Source organism: Dermacentor andersoni, chromosome 4 (genome assembly GCF_023375885.2).
Source record: "Dermacentor andersoni chromosome 4, qqDerAnde1_hic_scaffold, whole genome shotgun sequence".
Classification (NCBI taxonomy): Eukaryota; Metazoa; Arthropoda; class Arachnida; order Ixodida; family Ixodidae; genus Dermacentor; species Dermacentor andersoni.
The window spans coordinates 4,506,430-4,524,812 of record NC_092817.1 but is presented as its reverse complement, the minus strand read 5'-3'; positions in this window follow the sequence as shown (position 1 = coordinate 4,524,812).

Sequence of the window (18,383 nt, the reverse complement as noted above, 5' to 3'; positions counted from 1 at the left end):
ACATGGCGCAAATTTCACGAAGTGCGGGCTAAAAAATCTCGAAATCGTTCCGCAGCACGCGACAGCAATACTTTTAAGCAGCGCCACGCCGGATCGAAGCCAGAGAGGAGGAAAGGCTACCGCGCGCCCTTTCCACCTCGCCCGATGAAAACGTCTCGACGAAGTAAATATAATAGTATTATCGGCCGCATAAACTTGTAAACGTTCGCTGAGTAACTAAATTTACAAGCATAGTGTCACGCGCGCGCAAGCAAACACGAACACATCTCACTCGACGACCGCGGAGACTCGTCATCGAAACGCTGGGAGGCGCGGCAGTGGAAGCGCGCGAACTTGTGTGGCGTCGACGCGCGTCGAAGGGGCACAGCGCGGACTGGCTTCGAAGGGCGAGGGGAACGCGCCATTTCCCTTGCGCGCGACCTCGAGATTGCGCCGCCCTCGCACGCTCGCACGCGCAGCACGCGGCGGCGCTGTCGTCGACTTCGGAACTTGTACGGAACAAGAATGCGCCTCAAGTCATCATACAATTTCGATTGAAATATTACCTGGGTCAATTACGGTGATAAGAAATTTGGTTATACAACAGCTCGAAAGAAAAGGTCCCGCTGGAAATTCAACTCTGCAGGAAAGTCTCCTTTCTTCACTGTCTAGAATGCTAAAGCTGGAAGGAACGAGTGCTGTGCCATAATTGACGAAAGAAAACAAGCAAGAACGAACGCCCATATGATGGATTTCTGAGTGATCCCCAAACACTGTTCCGAAGTGGCAAGAGCGTTCGTGTTTGTAACGGGCACATCGGTTGCTGGCTACACGCGCAATGCTGCGCCGAACGAAAAACAATCTCCATCGCATCGCTCGAACTCTGGCTACAAGGCCACGTGAGAGCAGCATTCCAAAACCGAGATAGACAAGTACGCCCGCATGCCTTGCGAGCTGTTCAACTCCGCACTGCTCGCGCCTGTCGATGGATTGACGAGGCTGAGCGATCACATGGCTGCGTGCAGACCCTGCTACACAGATGAGAGGGGCGGTGTTGAACGAGTGGACGTGCCTCCTTGCATGGCTCTCAATCATAAGCGCAAACCAATGCGCACCACGTCCGCGGGTCTATTCATTCCTACCGGGACCACTTCCCGGCTTTCGCTGTATTCATCCGCACTTTGGGTTGGGCTGATCCAAGTTACCTTTGGAGAACAGTCCTGACGCATTTATTCCATAAAGTTAAGATACAACCAAGGGCGGAAAAAAGCTTTAGTACATCAACAGCCTTTTTTTCCCGTCCTCATGACCAGGAATTAGAATGGATGGATGGGTACCATAAGCGTCCCCTTTGAAACGGGGCGGTTGGTTGCGACCCCAAGCTCTCGTACCAAACTTTCCCAACTCCTAGTGGGAACTTTGTTTTTGTATACTTCCATTGTTTGTCGTTTCCCTACTTTCCTTCCACCAATCTTCGTATAACCTCTTACTGATGTGTATTGCGGACATTTATTTATTTCATTTATTTATTTCAGATACCCTCATGGCCCACAGGGCATTATTGAGGAGAGTGGTACACACATTTCAATAAATTTGTACAAAAGGAGACAACGCAAATATATAAAACATATATATCTATATATATATACATACATATATATATATATATATATATACCGGAACAAATACATAATTCACAACCCGGAACATGAAGTGAGTTCAAAATTATAGAAATACCAAGAAACGCTAAATCACGCACAGAAAAGTTGCAAATTGCAAAACGCCACCATTAGCACTAATATGAACACAGCAAATCTGGGGGGAAAATACATAAGGATGCGCATGATAACGAGGAAAATGGAAATGGAACCAAAGCTATGGCAAGCAGTAATGTGTTGATAATTTTTTCTTAAATTCATCAGTCTTTCGAAAGTGCAATATCCCGTGGTAGCTGGTTCCAGTCCAACGATGTTCTTGGAATTAATGAATTCCTGCAGGATGTTGTACGGCACTTTGAAACACCAACTTTGCATAAATGATCTAAGCGGGATGAAACATGTTGGCGGCGTGAGTAATGTATCTTTAAGGGTGGAATTCATGTGGTAAATTAAAAAAAAAAAACAGACACAGGCGTGATATTTTTCTGCGCATTGAGAGAGGGGTTAGTGGCAATGTGTTTTTCATTTCTGTGACACTGGACAAACGATCATAGTTACGAAAGATTAAACGTGCTGCTCTGTTCTGTGCGGCTTCGAGGGCGTCGATAAGAGAGTTAGTGAAAGGGTCCCATACTGAGTTAGCATATTCTAATTTGGAGCGGACAAGCGATTTGTACAGAAGAAGTTTAACAGGTGTCGGTGCTAAGGAAAAATTCCGTTTCAGATATCCAAGCGTGCGGTTAGCGGACGCGAGGATAGAAATGATATGTGCCTTCCAAGCTAGGTTTGACGTTATAATGACACCGAGGTATTTGTAAGATGTTACCGGTGTTAGCAGGGAAGAACAAATAGTGTAGGGAGCGGGGCACGGATTGACGCGACGCGAAAAACGCATTACTTTGCATTTAGTATCGTTAAGTGTCATCTTCCATTGTGAGCACCAGTTAGATATAGTAGCTAAGTCTTCCTGGAGTAGTACAGTGTATTTTTTATTTCCCGGTAAACCACACAGCCATCCGCAAAAAGTCGCACTGTGGATGTTACGTTGTTAGGCAAGTCATTAATATATACCAGAAAGAGCAAGGGACCGATAAGAGAACCTTGTGGGACGCCGGAGGTCACAGAAACCGACGACGAGTGAATGCCGTCAGCGTGCCCGTACCTGTGAGACAAAAAGCATTCAATCCATCGTAGTACATTTTCGTCGATGTTAAGTTTACTTAGTTTGTGAAGAAGCAAGCTGTGAGAGACTTTGTCGAATGCTTTGGAAAAATCTAATTAGATGCAGTCAACCTCACTGCCACGATCAAGTATGAAGTTAATATCATTTGTAAAATTTATTAGCTGTGTTCCACAAGAAAAATGCTTTCTAAAACCATGCTGTGCACGAGTGATGATGACTCAAGAAAGTTCGCTAGGGATGACAAGATGACATGTTCCATTATCTTGCAAGGAATGCTGGCTAGTGATACTGGCCGATAGTTGAGTGATAGGTGCTTGTCGCCTGATTTATGGAGTGGAACCACCTTAGCCAATTTCCAGTCGTCTGGGAGGTCACAAGTTTGAAGGAATTGCTCAAAAATTTTCGATAGTATGATGGAAGAGTATACTTTAGTGTTTTTCAGGATTTTAGTGCTGATATTATCGGGACCACATGAAGAGGATAACTTTAAACGATCTATGATACCTATAATGCCTTCAAAGTCAAAACGAATGGGATCCATTGGAAATATGATATCGGAAGTATAGTCTGGTGGTGATGCGCTAAAAGGGAGAGAAAATGCATTAGCAAAAGTCTCATTAAGTACATTAGCACTATCACTGTTAGGGATGGGATTTGATTTAGAATCCAGGAGAGAGATCGATGGCTGATCTGACCCATTAACAACGTTTCAGAATTTTTTAGTATCAGTTAAAAGAAATGATGGCAGTGTGACAATAAAGAAATGTTGTTTCGCATCTTTTAACGATCTTTTGTAAGTGCTAACCGCGGCTCTTAGAGCTGACCAATGCTCCGATTTTCCGGACGATCTTGCCCTGACATATAACCGCCTTTTTCTGTTCCCGAGGCGTTTTAAGGAACGAGTGAACCATGGGGACCTACGATTAGTCGTGATGATTTTAGGAGGGACGTGCAATTCGATTAATTCATGCAGTTTTTTTTAAACATGCACCAGTTGTCGTTAACAGATTGTTCGGCAAACGCCAGGACGAAATCGTCGAGAAAAAAAAACTGGAGGCCATCATTAATTGAAGAAAAATTTGCTTTAGCATAATTGTAAATGGTTTTCGTTCTATTTGGCGTTTTATTCGACGGTAAATTCAGTGTGATGTGCAGTAAACAATCGTCACTTAAGCCTGGCAAGTATTTTGCCTCCGAAACAAAATCTGAGGCGCTCGTTAGCAAAGGGTCTGATACGTCAGAACTGGTAGCTGTCGTCCTTGTCGGCTGGGCGACCACTTGTGTTAGCGAGAAGGAGGAGCAGAGGGCTGAAAAACTTGCCGACTCGGAAGATCCGTTCACTGCAGGGCTAGACCAGTTAATGTTCGGGAAATTGAAGTCACTAAAAATAAAAATAGGACGACCAGGAAACTTTGTTTGAATTATGTTCACAATATCATGAAGTTCGTTAGAAAAGCCGACGGGCGTAGATGGTGCGCGGTAGCATGCACAAAATAATAGAGCTTTGTTGTTAATTGTTACCTGTACACACTTGAACTCCAGTGTAGTATCAACATTACCTTCAAAGCATTCTAGATTGTCGGACACAGCGAATAATACACCACCGCCGCGACCAAAAAACGGTCACAGCGAAATACACGGTAACACGAACGACGAAGTTCGTGGTTGCGCGCGCTTTCTCCGAGGATCAGCCATCGCAAAAGGCAGGCGTTTTTTTGCCAATCTGTCGGTGGTAAACTGTTTTAGCTGTAATAGCTGGGTGACATTTCTGGTGGAGGCGCGGGGTACGGTCGATGTTAAGATCTCCGGAGCATACCCCAGACCTCAACCCGGCGAGTAGTTCAGCCGAGCTTACCCCTGTGCTTGTTATTAGATTCGTCGGACGATCCCACCGCTGTCAACCAGATGTAGGAGTTGTCGGACGATCTCGCCGCTGCCACCATTTGAAGCGGTTGAAGGTCGTAGAGAGGAACTTGGGAGGAACTAGGTGAACAGGGTTTACTTACATTTTTTTCAGTTAAAACAAGACATACATCGACAGTCTAGCGTGACTCCCAAATGGAGCCCGCAAGACAAAGCATACAGCAAACGAGCACACAGCTCACGAGTACATTTCGAGCACGACAACGAACACACTCTAGCAGCCGACAATCGCTGCTTATAAGCACTCCGTTAGACGTCATCGTTCGACGTCATCGCAGACTACACGCCTTTTTGGAGGAGGAGGGCTCACACACACGTGCCGCACAGGTTTCAGTGCTCTCTCGAGGGCAGACGACCTTTGCAGCGCAGTCGTCGTGGTATCCATTGTCTGGCGTCCCCGTAGTCAGAAGTTCACGCCCGACCCCAGCCGGCGCCGCTAAATTTCAGAGCTGCCTTTTTCCTGTAGTCGCCACGTGTGTCAGCAGACTGTGACGAATACTGGGGCCCCCGTACCGCAAAGCACCCTTTTGCCAGGGAGGCTCCCCGTGCCGCAGAGAGACCATGACGACCCGGCAAATTAACCAACAATGCACGGGGCGCCAAACGTGGCCAGCCCTGCTGTCGTCGCCGGTCCTCAAAACGCGGCGCATGGTCGGTTAGCGTTGTCGTCCTCGCTCGTTCTCTGAAGGGTCCGCCACCGCGGGTCGGTCGAAGCACGTGCAGCGGGCTGAAATAGCCCGCACGTTGCCACCCCGGCCGGCCATTCCTAACAGCGTACGTACCAGCCGACGTTTCCAGGGACTCCAGCCACAGCACGGTCTGCTACACGAACGAACTAGAATGACGAACCAACCACCTCCTGCTACTCCTGCAGCATCGCACGTTGTCGTCAATCACATCCGGACGCCGAATCTGTTTCACGGAAGTGCTTCAGAGGACGCCGACGACCTTCTTGACCATTTTGACCGGGTTGCCAACCTCAACGACTGGAACCACGAGCCTAAGCTACGCTACGTGTACTTCGCTCTTGAGGATTCCGCGAAAACATGGTTTGAGAACCACGAGGCGACACTGACGTCATGGGAAGAATTTCGTAGACAGTTCCTCAATGCCTTCGCCAGGGCGGACAGGAAGGAGATGGCGGAGTTAGCGTTGGAGGCAAGAATTCAAGGCCCGAATGAGCGAGTGACGGCGTACGTAGAAGACATGAATCAGCTTTTCAGACGTGCGGACCCTTCTATGACTGAAACAAAGAAGGTGCGCCATCTCATGCGCGCCGTCAAAGAGGAAATCTTTGCTGGCCTCATTCGAAATCCGCCAACGACACTTGCAGAGTTCCATGACGAAGCCACTACTATGGAAAAGGCCCTTCAACAGCGGGCCAGGCAAAACAACCGCGACGCCATGATTTCAAGGGAGCTCTCTGCCGTTACCCTCGGTAACGACGTTGGCGCCTTGCGAGAACTCATCAGGGCTGTCGTCAAGGAGGGACTGCAGAAGATGCAGACGACCACTGCCCCTGTGGAACAACTTTCCATTGCGGAAATGGTGCGCGCTGATGTCCGACAGGCCGTCCATATTCCTGTACAGTATGAGGCACCACAGCAGGGACCACACGCCGAAATGAGTTACGCTGAAGCAGTACGCCGTCCGCCACCCTCAAGTGCATGCAGCATGGTACACCCCACTCAACAAATGGACGTAAGCTTCAGGTCGCCTCGCAGCCCACCGCACATCGCCGAAGCAAGGACTAGGAAGAGCGACGTCTGGCGCACCACAGACTACAAGCCCCTTTATTTTCATTGTGGCGAAGCCGGACACATGTACAGAATGTGTCCTTATCGTCATGTGGGGCTCAGTGGATTCTCTCCGAATGCACCTCGTCCACGACCTGGTGAGCGGCCGCCGGAAATAGAGAGTTTCGTCGCGAATCGTCGCAATGTTGATCAGCGATGGCAGGAGCCCCGTTCGTCGTCTCCTGCTCGTTACAGGTCACCATCACAAAGCCAAGCCTTTACTCGCAGCGCTCTGAGACGCCGCTCGCCTAGCCCGGCGGGTCGGGAAAACTGAGTTCAGCAACCTCCGGAGGTGAGGCCGCTGACGACGACCGTACGCAAGATCGTCCACTACGACGACAACGACGAAAACAGAACGACGTAGACGTACAGACGGAGTCAAACACCTTACGAGACATTCCCGTCACCATAGACGACGAAGAAATAACGGCGTTAATCGACACTGGAGCGGACACCTCAGTTATGAGCATGGACCTTGCCTGCAAGCTGAAGAAAGTTTCTACCGAGTGGACTGGGTCGCAGATTCGCACTGCAGGAGGCCATCTGCTAACCCCGGTAGGAAGATGCACAGCGCGAGTGAGCATTCGTGGGTTTACGTACCTCGGAGATTTCGTTATCCTCCCAAGCTGTTCGAGGGACCTAATTCTGGGAATGGACTTTCTCCAGGCTCATGGAGCTGTGATTAACTTAGAAAAATCGCGGGTAACGTTTTCGACGGCGCAGGCCTTAGCAGGGAGCAGCACTGACGACACGTATGTCAACGCCTTGAGGATTGTTGACGAGAACATCACGGTGCCGCCAAGGAGCAGCGTCTTGACCCTCGTCACCTGCGACGCATTCGACGGCTATGGCGGTATTGCCGAGGCAAATATCCCGCTGCTGCTCGAAAGACACATCTGCATCACCCGGGGCCTTGTTCGAATACAGCATAAGTGCTCGCAAGTTTTGTTGACAAACTTCAGCCATGAGTATCAGCACGTCCCTCAAGGTACAGCTGTGGCATTCCTGAACGACATTGCTGACTTCTCCGACATCGGCACATTACAAGTGACTTCACTGGATGCAACAACTCACGCCAGCCTGAATACTCGCGTCCACATTAATGCTGACTTAGCAGATGTACAGTAGGATCAGCTGCTGGGCCTACTGACAGAATTCTCCGGCTGTTTGTCCACGGAATCCAAAGTCCAGCGCACTTCCGTTACGCAACACCGGATCGTTACAGAGGAGTCGGCGCGGCCTCTCCGTCAGCATCCGTATCGCGTGTCACTTATAGAGCGGGAGGCGATTAAGCGTCAAGTTCAAGAAATGCTAAATGATGACGTCCTCCAGCCGTTGACAAGTCCGTGGGCATCGCCTGTCGTACTAGTAAAAAAGAAAGACAACACATTCCGCTTCTGCGTTGACTACAGAGGGCTTAACCGAGTCACCAAACGCGACGTTTATCCCCTGCCACGTATCGATGATGCTTTGGACCGTCTGCGTCATGCTCAGTTCTTTACTTCGTTAGACCTAAGGTCAGGCTATTGGCAAATCGAAGTGGACGAGCGTGACCGTGAAAAAACCGCCTTCGTGACTCCCGATGGGCTGTACGGATTTAAAGCGCTGCTTTTCGGTCTCTGTTCCGCTCCTGCTACGTTTCAACGAATGATGGACACTGTACACGTTGGACTAAAGTGGCAGACGTGCCTAGTGTACCTAGACGACGTTGTTGAGCTTTCCAGCACGTTCGATGAACATGTCGCCCGGTTACGAAGTGTCCTTACCGCAATACGCAAGGCCAACCTCACCATTAAGCCTGAAAAATGTTACTTAGGCTTCCAGGAACTCAAGTTTCTAGGCCACGTGGTCAGCTCCCAAGGAGTACGATCAGACCCAGAAAAACTCGCTGCCGTTGCCGAGTTTCCTCGTCCTAAAGACAAAAAGGCTGTTCAGCGGTTCCTGGGCCTCTGCGCTTACTACCGTCGTTTCGTTGAAGGCTTCTCAAGGATTGCTGAACCGCTCACGTGACTGACGCGACAAGATGTGCTCTTTGTGTGGATGGAAGACCAAGAGCAGGCCTTCACCGAATTGCGTAAACGCCTTCAATCCGCTCCAGTGCTGGCACATTTTGATGGCACCGTGGCAACTGAAATACACACCGACGCCAGCAACGTAGGACTCGGGGCTTTTCTGGTTCAATGGCAAGGTGTCGCAGAACGTGTAATTAATTGCGTATGCGAGTCGTAGTCTGACAAAAGCAGAAGCTAATTATTCAACGACCGAAAAAGAATGCTTAGCAGTCGTGTGGGCCATCAGCAAGTTCCGACCCTACTTATACGGCCGGCCATCTCGAGCGATCAGTGATCACCACTCGCTCTGCTGGCTTGCCAATCTACGAGACCCGTCAGGTCGCCTCACTCGTTGGAGCCTCCGCCTCCAGGAATACGACATAACTGTTGTCTACAGATCCGGCCATAAGCATAGCGACGCTGACTGCTTGTCACGTTCTCCTATTCCCTTGACATCCTCCGACTTGGAGCTAGATTTGCCGTTTCTTTGTGTCGTCGACGTGGTGCGCATGGCTGACTATCAACGTGCAGACTCTGAGCTGCTTCCAGTCATCCGATATCTCGAGGGAGCTGACGTTGTTGTCCCACGCCCACTTTCACGAGGATTGACGTCGTACTGCCTGCGAAACGATGTCCTGTACCAGAAACATTTCGAGAATAGCCAGGAAACGTTCCTTCTCGTCGTCCCGACGGCACTGCGCGAGGAACTTTTACCGGCGTGTCACGACGATCCCTGTGCCGGCCACTTAGGCTTCGCGAGGACATTAGCGCGCATACGGCAAAAATACTATTGGCCACACCTATTTTCGTCAGTTCAGCACTATGTGCGAACGTGCCGTGAATGTCAGAGGCGTAAAGTTCCACCCGTCAAGCCTGCCGGCCTCCTTCAGCCTTTGGATCCGCCTCCGGCGCCATTCCAGCAAGTGGGAATGGACCTTCTTGGGCCGTTCCCCACGTCATCCTTGCAAAATAAGTGGATAATCGTGGCAACTGACTATTTAACACGCTATGCGGAGACGAAAGCTGTGCCACGGGAAACTGCTGCTGAAGTCGCCAGCTTCTTCGTCCACAACATCGTGCTTCGTCACGGTGCACCCGCTGTACTCATTACTGACCGCGGTGAAGCGTTTACAGCGGAGTTATTGCAACGAGTCGTCACACTGACGCACACCGACCACCGAAAGACCACAGCCTATCATCCCCAAACTAACGGCTTAACTGAGCGTCTAAACAGAACATTAGCCGACATGCTCTCCATGTACATTGATGTGGAACACAAAACATGGGATGAAATTTTGCCATACGTCACGTTTGCTTACAATACCGCTGTGCAGGAGACCACCGAGTTTACACCATGTGCATTCGAGCTTGTTTACGGACGTCGCGTTACAACCCCCTTAGACGCCATGCTCCCGGTAGACCACGGAGCCACAAGGAATGACACCACTGAAGATTTCGTCGAGAAAGCCGAGGAAGCTCGCTAGCTTGCTCGGAATCGCATCCGCACCCAGCAGAATACCGACGCCTACCGTTACAACCGGACCCGACGGAATGTCCAGTACTTACCAGGCGACCGGGTGTGGGTGTGGACATCTATCCGACACCGTGGGCTCTCACAGAAATTGTTGCGCCGCTATTTCGGCCCCTATGAAGTTGTACGCCGCCTCAGTGATGTGAACTATGAGGTGGTGCCTCAAAGCTCTGATCCTGGTTCTAACCGACGCCGTCCCCGTGCTGAAGTCGTCCACATAGTACGGATGAAGCCGTACTACGCACGCGAGGGATAAGCAACCCTAACAAACCGCTTCAGCATTGTGTACATTCCTGTATGTTTATTTTTGTCTTTTCATGTTGGCACTCTTGCCCATAGTGCGATCCCGCTGCCCTTGAAGCGACCGGGCCGGTCGCTTTTGAGAGGGGAGCAATGACGCAAAAGAAGTTTGCACGTGTTGACACGGGACCCTTAAGGCGAGAACGACGAAGTTCGTGGTTGCGCGCTCGCTCTCCGAGGATCAGCCATCGCAAAAGGCAGACGTTTTTTTGCCAATCTGTCAGTGATAAACTGTTTTAGCTGTAATAGCTGGGTGACAATATTTCAACACACTGAGCAAGAACAAATAGGTTATCACCCAAACGCCTACCTATTCTGAAGCCATTCTGAAGTTCTCCCAAAATGCCATTATTCTCTGCCCATGTTTCAAGCTTTAATTTGATTGCCTGCATTGCTAGCCTGCATATTACCGATGTAATGGTCAACGGTCTATACGAGTGAATTCTATATTTCTCCCCTTACCTTGATAAATTAAATTCATTCTATTTTGTACGCAACTGTCTGGTATTCGTCTATCTTTTAAAGTTTTTTCGACTGCTTTCGCCAGAGCTTCATTACATTTTGTTACTAGTTCATTAATCAACCCAACGGGAACCTCGTCTAGCCCTGTGGCTGTACACTTAGAAATTTTCTCTTTGGCTTTTCTTCAGCTGAAATTTGATAGCCATCTGGTTCTTTTTCGTCCCCTTTTTTCCTCAAATGCAACCTCGTCATTGCCTTAGAAAGTATCGGCTGTTATTTTTCGGATGTAATTAAATGCAGCGTCCCCTTCCAGTTTGTTTCCATCTTCGTCTAGGATATGTTGTGTTATCGTTCCAGACTTCCTGCCTTATAAGTTTATGTGGTTCCAAAGTATTCTAGACATGGCCTTCTTCTCACGTATTTCTGACAACCAACGTCCACTTTTACCTTTTATCTTTGCTTGAAGAATTATTTGAACCATAGATGTTTTCTCCCGGTATATTTCCGATTTTCTGGCTACTACTTCGTGCGGCAACAGCGCATTTTTTGTCTGCTTGTGTTCTCGTAATGCTTTCTGTCCTTCGGCAATCGCTTCTCACATCTCTCTGTTGCACCAGCTTTTCGGTTTCTTTTTTCCTTTCGCACGAGCTTGTCGCTTCTCTTTGCGCATTTCTGTCGTAGTCACACTTAGAAGCTCATTGTATTTTCACTCAGTGCTTGGCCATTTGCGAAGTTCTTCCTCGACTCTTGTGACTATAATTGTTATTTGTTCAGCGTTCAAATTTGGACTGGCCATTCTTTGCTGCTTGCTCTCTTTCCCAACTACATATCCAATTTTCAAAAATATGTGTTTATGACCACTCTCTGTGCTGCCATACCCTTCCTCGTCAATGACCATTTATTTCTCTCAACTTCTCATGAATTCCTACTGTCATCAGACAGTAATCAATGGTCGATTGCGGGTTTCCCACTTCCAACGTGCTCTGCCCTTCACACATTGGCCCCGTATTAACGATAACGAAGTTATGTTGCTCACAAAGATCTAGCATTGACTTTCCATTGTTTTCGGTATAACCATCTAGATTCTGTACTTGGGAATTCATGTCACCTAATGCGATAATTTCAGCATCATTTTCAAAACACTTAATATCAGCACTTCAGCATTGCATTAACTCTTAATTCGTATCTCTGCAATTCTTTCCTTCCACAAATACGTTACGCCTACCCAAACTTTCTTTCTACTCATTGTGCATGATAGCCAAGGATGCTCCTGATATTTTGAATTTCCTCTTTTAATTTTGCCTGCTTGATGAATGAGCATTCCGACTACTCCTCCCTTCCTTTCCGATTTAGTTCTGTTGCATCCTTCCCAAACATAATTCTCAACCACTGGCGCATCTAGCGACTCCCTAAGGTGCATTTCCGTAACCGCATACACCCCTATCTGTTATCGATTGAACTGCTTCTCAATCTCTGCCCACTTTACCTTTCTTCTGTCGCCCTGCATGTTTGTGTAGCCTATTGCATGGCTAGCTCTCTTTCTTGCTTTCCTCCTTTTTTGTTATTGACGGCGATGATATTCTGAGGTTACCCTAGGGGACCTTCTTCATTACTACCTCCTGTGGCCTTCTGAGCACCCGTGGGCCACCCCCAAAAAAGCAGCCGCGCGACCAACAAGTCGCCAGCCCACTTCTCGTCCAAACCTGTGGTTGAAGTGGATCCCGTCTCGCTGAAAACCACCATACCTTCTCGCTTCCCGGTTTACTTCTACAACCTCGAAACCTTTCTCTTGACCCATTGTTCATATAGCCTCATTATCATCGACTACGGCTCTTTGTACGTTACTGTCATGTACAGGCACCTCCGGTACCGTGCACACCACGATTTGCACCTGAGGGGACAACTCGCGCAAGTTGTCTATCCCTTCTCCAAGCGCTGGGCTAGTCCTGCCCCTTGTTCTGTTTTGCACGTCATTTAGCCACCTGCTATTACGACAAGGTTGCGTCCGTGGGCATTTTCCGCGAGCTTTTCTTTTGCTCGATGCACGACAAAACGCGATCTCCTGGAAATGTCCCTACCGCCACTAATTTTCGTTTCTCTCCTCACCACAATTGCCTCTGAATACCTAGCCAGGTTTGAGTCGCCGGCGATTTAACTCTCGCCTAATGCAGAGTCCCCTCCCTGTTTTCCTTTGTCATCCTTTTCCGTGTGATTCGGACTTGACAAGGGGCATTGAACCCTGCGTTCATGCTTGTCCTTTGTGGCCGCTTCAATGTAGGTGAAGTTCTTCCCAGCTTCCTCCACCCCACGTTGCACAAATTCCACGTGATTTGTTGACGGTCCCTGTCCTACCACGTCGGCGTTCCATCGTCACGACCATTCTCGTTCATGACAGCGGCCAGATTTTGCTCGGCTGCTTCAAGTCTTTTTTCCGCCGCCTTCGGTGCATCACGCTCCGTATTGAGCTCATTTTTGAGCTCTTCGACCTGTTTCAAAAGATCGTCCTTGAAATCCTTCTTTGGTCTAGCATCGACATCACAGTGTCTGTCGATTGACTCAATTTCCTCTCCATTCTCATTTTTCTCCTCGTCTACCTTGAGGGACCCCCCGCACACTGCACGCATTATCGTCTTTTTTTGCCATGTGTGGCACTTAGATTTTTCGAATGGACACACCGAAGGCTTCAGGGCATGTGCATTCTATCAAAGGCCGATGCAAAAGAAAACCTCTAAAATGCCGCAAAGTTATTATCACCAGTGTTTTAAAATCAATAAATGGCGCGCACTTAAGGTACACCTGTTCGCACGTGTTAATACACGCGGCCACGCTCTCACTCTCTTACCAAAGTAATATTCCCGATGCAAATGCACACGCTAAAACCACAAATAGCTAATAGTTTTGCCACTTCCAAACTACAATTGAAAGGCTATAAAGACTGAACGCCCCACACGGGTGCACGTATTGAAACATGTGGCACGAAAGGACGCTCTGACTATCCTACAAAACCAAATATACGCGAAACACATCCGCCCAAACAAAAAAAAATTAGCCAATTACTATCAAAACGCAAAAAAATCAGCAAATCAAAAACAGGAGCAACATCGAAGCATGCACAAAAAAGCTTTTTTTCGTCGCCGCCACGGAGCCCTGGGAAAACGCGTCCATCCGCTACAAATCCCGGATGGGTGCTATGAGCGTCCGCTTTGGAAGAGTAAACTCCTATTTTGCTGAAAATATCAGTAAACTACGGGGAAGTGTTTCAGAAGTTAGCGTATGACGATGAACTGTTGTTATTGATGGATTTCCATGCCAAATTGAAAGTTTTGTGATCTCAACCGCAAGCTCCAAGTGCAGCGGTGGGAAAGTGAATATTGCCAGATGGTTACAGCGGTGTGTATTGATGTATTTGTCGATTGTCTGGAAATGAAGAAAAAAAAATTACCGCTGCGTGGTGCAGCGGTAAGATGCTGGGCTCGAGATTTCAGGTCCCAAGTTCAGATCCTCGGCGGGGAAGTTTTTACTTTTATATTTTCCTTTTTACTACTAACAAATTTACGTAGCCTTAAAGAGGTCTCTGTCAATTGTTAATTAAATATTGATCAAGAACTACAGAACTTTCGCCTACAGGACGTTACACTACAGACAACAGAACGTCAGACAACAGATACAACGTCCCAAAATACGACAGACTGAAATTTCCCGTTGTGTTCTTCAAGTGGGTGTGCTCTTACTTCCGCCGCTTTCTCAGGAATTTTGCGGACATTGCCCGGCCGCTTACTGGCCTACTCAAGAAGGACATCTCTCTTTCTTGCAGCCATGAGTAAGTTACCGCATTGACCACTCTTGTCAGTTTACTTGCATCACCACTGTTGGAATCGCACCGCTGGCACGAGTTGTTGGGGTCTCGGTGCTGACGCCCGTTATTGCCAATGGGTCGCAAGCCCCAAGGGTAGCGTTGGCCTGGCGGCCTGGGGCACTGGAAGCATCCGAAGGTCCCGGCAAAGCAAGAGAAGACTGGTAACAGAACAACTTGTTTATTCTAACATAGCAAAAGAGCGGCCGGTCAGGTCGACCGAAGTGGAGAGACGGGAGAGCACGTAACTCAACAGTACAAATCGGAGCCTCTCTCCTGGCGTCCGGGGGCAGCTGCTCTTATACCCTCGGCGTCGCGGTCCAAAAGAGAAGGTAGCGGGATGAAGGTCACGGGATGAAGGTCACGGGACGGCGGAGCATGACCCCACGACGGCGCGAACTGTCGAGCCGAGAGACCTGCTGAACCGAGTGTAGTGACGCATCGCCAACCCTCACCCACACGACGGCGCGAACAGTTGAGCCGAGAGACGTCCAGGCTCCTCATTCGGGGAACTCCGCTCCCCGGCTGCCGCGCTTTGACAAGCGAGGGCACACACACACACACGCACACACGAAGACACGTGGCACTGAAACACGCCTGGACACGCTTGGCGGGTAGGCGTTGCGGCGGCGTCGAACAGGCCAAAATGTCCGCCGTTTTGAACAAAGCCCCGGCGTCCGTTGCATCCGCGCCGGCATTACCGCGCGTTGTAGGCGAAACGTAACAGACCGCCCCGCCGGGGGAAGGAGATCCCGAAGGTCAGGGGACTGCATCCGCTGTCCGGAGGGATGTCGCTCGATGATGCTCATAACCGAAGTTGGGCGTCCTTGGGCGTTTCTTGAGCGCAGCGCACAGAGAAGGCATCGTTCTCACGTTCAGGTGCACACAGGACACTGCAAAGTGACTTCGGGAGAGTTGACATTTTTGTTCTCGTTTCCGGCAAGCGTTAGAACCACGCCAAAAGTCAACCGCTCAGTCTTTCTCTTTCTGTTCTTTAAGTTCACGCTCATCTTTCTCTTTCTGTTCTTTACGTTCGCGCTCATCTTTCTCTTTCTGTTCTTTAAGTTCGCGCTCCTGTTTCTCTTTTTGCTCCTCCCTCTCCTCAATGGTCTCAAGGCATTCCGACAGCTCGTCATCCTCAGCTTCTAACTCAAGAATAGCCCTTAGCAGTTCTGGTTTTCTGAGTTTGTCTGAGACATCCAGACCCAACTCTCTCGCAAGCTCCAGCAATTTCGGTTTGCGCAACGACTTCAAATCCATGGCTGCTCTGAATGCTGCTTTCTCTACTGCCTACTATTGTCTTGCCGCAAACTAACCCGGTAGCAACGACAACCACAATTACCAGCTCTGTTTTTAACACTAACAAAAGCCTGGCAAAACTCAGAAGAAGAAAGTCCCGCACTCACCAAACCTCGCAGCCAAGACTTCAGCGCAGTCGTTCCGCTGCAGGCAACCAGTCATCACACAGGGCTCGTTGCGCTGCTCCCGGATGGTCGTTGTGCTGCTCAGCATACAGTCAACCGCATCTCTTCGCTGCTGGCCTCCGTTGTCGCGATCTCACCGCTGGCAACCAGATGTTGGAATCGCACCGCTGGCACGAGTTGTTGGGGTCTCGGTGCTGACGCCCGTTATTGCCAATGGGTCGCAAGCCCCAAGGGTAGCGTTGGCCTGGCGGCCTGGGGCACTGGAAGCATCCGAAGGTCCCGGCAAAGCAAGAGAAGACTGGTAACAGAACAACTTGTTTATTCTAACATAGCAAAAGAGCGGCCGGTCAGGTCGACCGAAGTGGAGAGACGGGAGAGCACGTAACTCAACAGTACAAATCGGAGCCTCTCTCCTGGCGTCCGGGGGCAGCTGCTCTTATACCCTCGGCGTCGCGGTCCAAAAGAGAAGGTAGCGGGATGAAGGTCACGGGATGAAGGTCACGGGACGGCGGAGCATGACCCCACGACGGCGCGAACTGTCGAGCCGAGAGACCTGCTGAACCGAGTGTAGTGACGCATCGCCAACCCTCACCCACACGACGGCGCGAACAGTTGAGCCGAGAGACGTCCAGGCTCCTCATTCGGGGAACTCCGCTCCCCGGCTGCCGCGCTTTGACAAGCGAGGGCACACACACACACACGCACACACGAAGACACGTGGCACTGAAACACGCCTGGACACGCTTGGCGGGTAGGCGTTGCGGCGGCGTCGAACAGGCCAAAATGTCCGCCGTTTTGAACAAAGCCCCGGCGTCCGTTGCATCCGCGCCGGCATTACCGCGCGTTGTAGGCGAAACGTAACACCACCCATTTTGGCGTATTTTGACCCTTCGGCCCCTACAGAAGTTCGCACCGACGCTAGCGGCCACGGCGTAGGTGCAGTCCTCGGCCAACGCCAGAACAACCAGCAACGTGTCATTGCCTACGCCAGCCGTCGTTGGAGTAACATTTTTCGAGAACTCAGCACGAATGCCTCACTTTAGTCTGGGCTGTGACAAAATTCCGCCCTTACTTATATGGCCACACGTTTTTTGTCGTCATGGACCACCACGCCCGTTGCTGGCTCTCGTGACTGAAGGATCCTACAGGAAGGCTTGGTCGCTGGGCTTTACGGTAACAGGAGTACGCTTTTGATGTTCTGTACAAGTCTGGCCGTATGCACGAAGATGCTGACTGTATATCACGCTACCTTGTCGACCCTGCCGACACCGCGGAGCGTGATACCGGTGACTTCGTCATGGCTATTTCTGATCTGGCCAACATCCGCGCTGAACAGAAAAGCGACGACATGTTACGATCTATAATAGGCCACCTCCATTCTCGTCAGCCCGACACATCGCTCCGTCTGTTTGAGCTTCACAACGATATTCTTTACCGTCGTAGTGCCACTCCCCATGGCCGGGAGCTCCTGCTTGTTCTCCCCAAGCAGCTTCGTGCTACTGTTCTCACAGAACTCCACGATGGGCCAACCACTGGCTATCTCGGAGTATCTCGCACTTACGACCACGCGCGGCGCCGTTTTTTCTGGCCTGGTCTGTACCGATCTGTTCGACGCTACGTTGCTGCGTGTGACCTTTGTCAGCGACGTAAACGGCCATCGGCCTTACCTGCAGACCTTCTACAGCTCGCGTTGCAGCTTGACCTGCTCCTTAAGAGGAAGCGTTAGCTCGGGTGCTCCTATCTAAATACATGTAGAAGGCGAATTCGTTTTTCTCGGCAACCACTGCACCAAATTTGACGAGGTTTGTTGCATTTAAAAGAAAAACGTAAATTCTACCTACGTTTGCTTTCGAATTTTTCATTTAGTTTATCAGTTCTTTATTAAAAATTGGCAGAAATCGCAAATATTCAGAGAACTAGACTATCACGTTTAAAACTCTGTAACTCAACAATGAAAAATAATATCACAATTCTGTGAATTGCGTCTAATCGTACATCTACAGAGGACAAAATTGATATGTTACAAATGAATGCGAAAAAATTTAGTATTATCGAAATACGGCTTTTGCAGGACCCTTGTACACCACGTAACCAATTCACGTAAGATACGAATTGACATACCAAATTTGTCCGCTTTGACTCTTATAATAGATGCCGTTTGAAGAACCGCGATATCTGTTCTTGATGCAGAGCTATTAGGTTGTAAACGTGGTTCTTCTATTT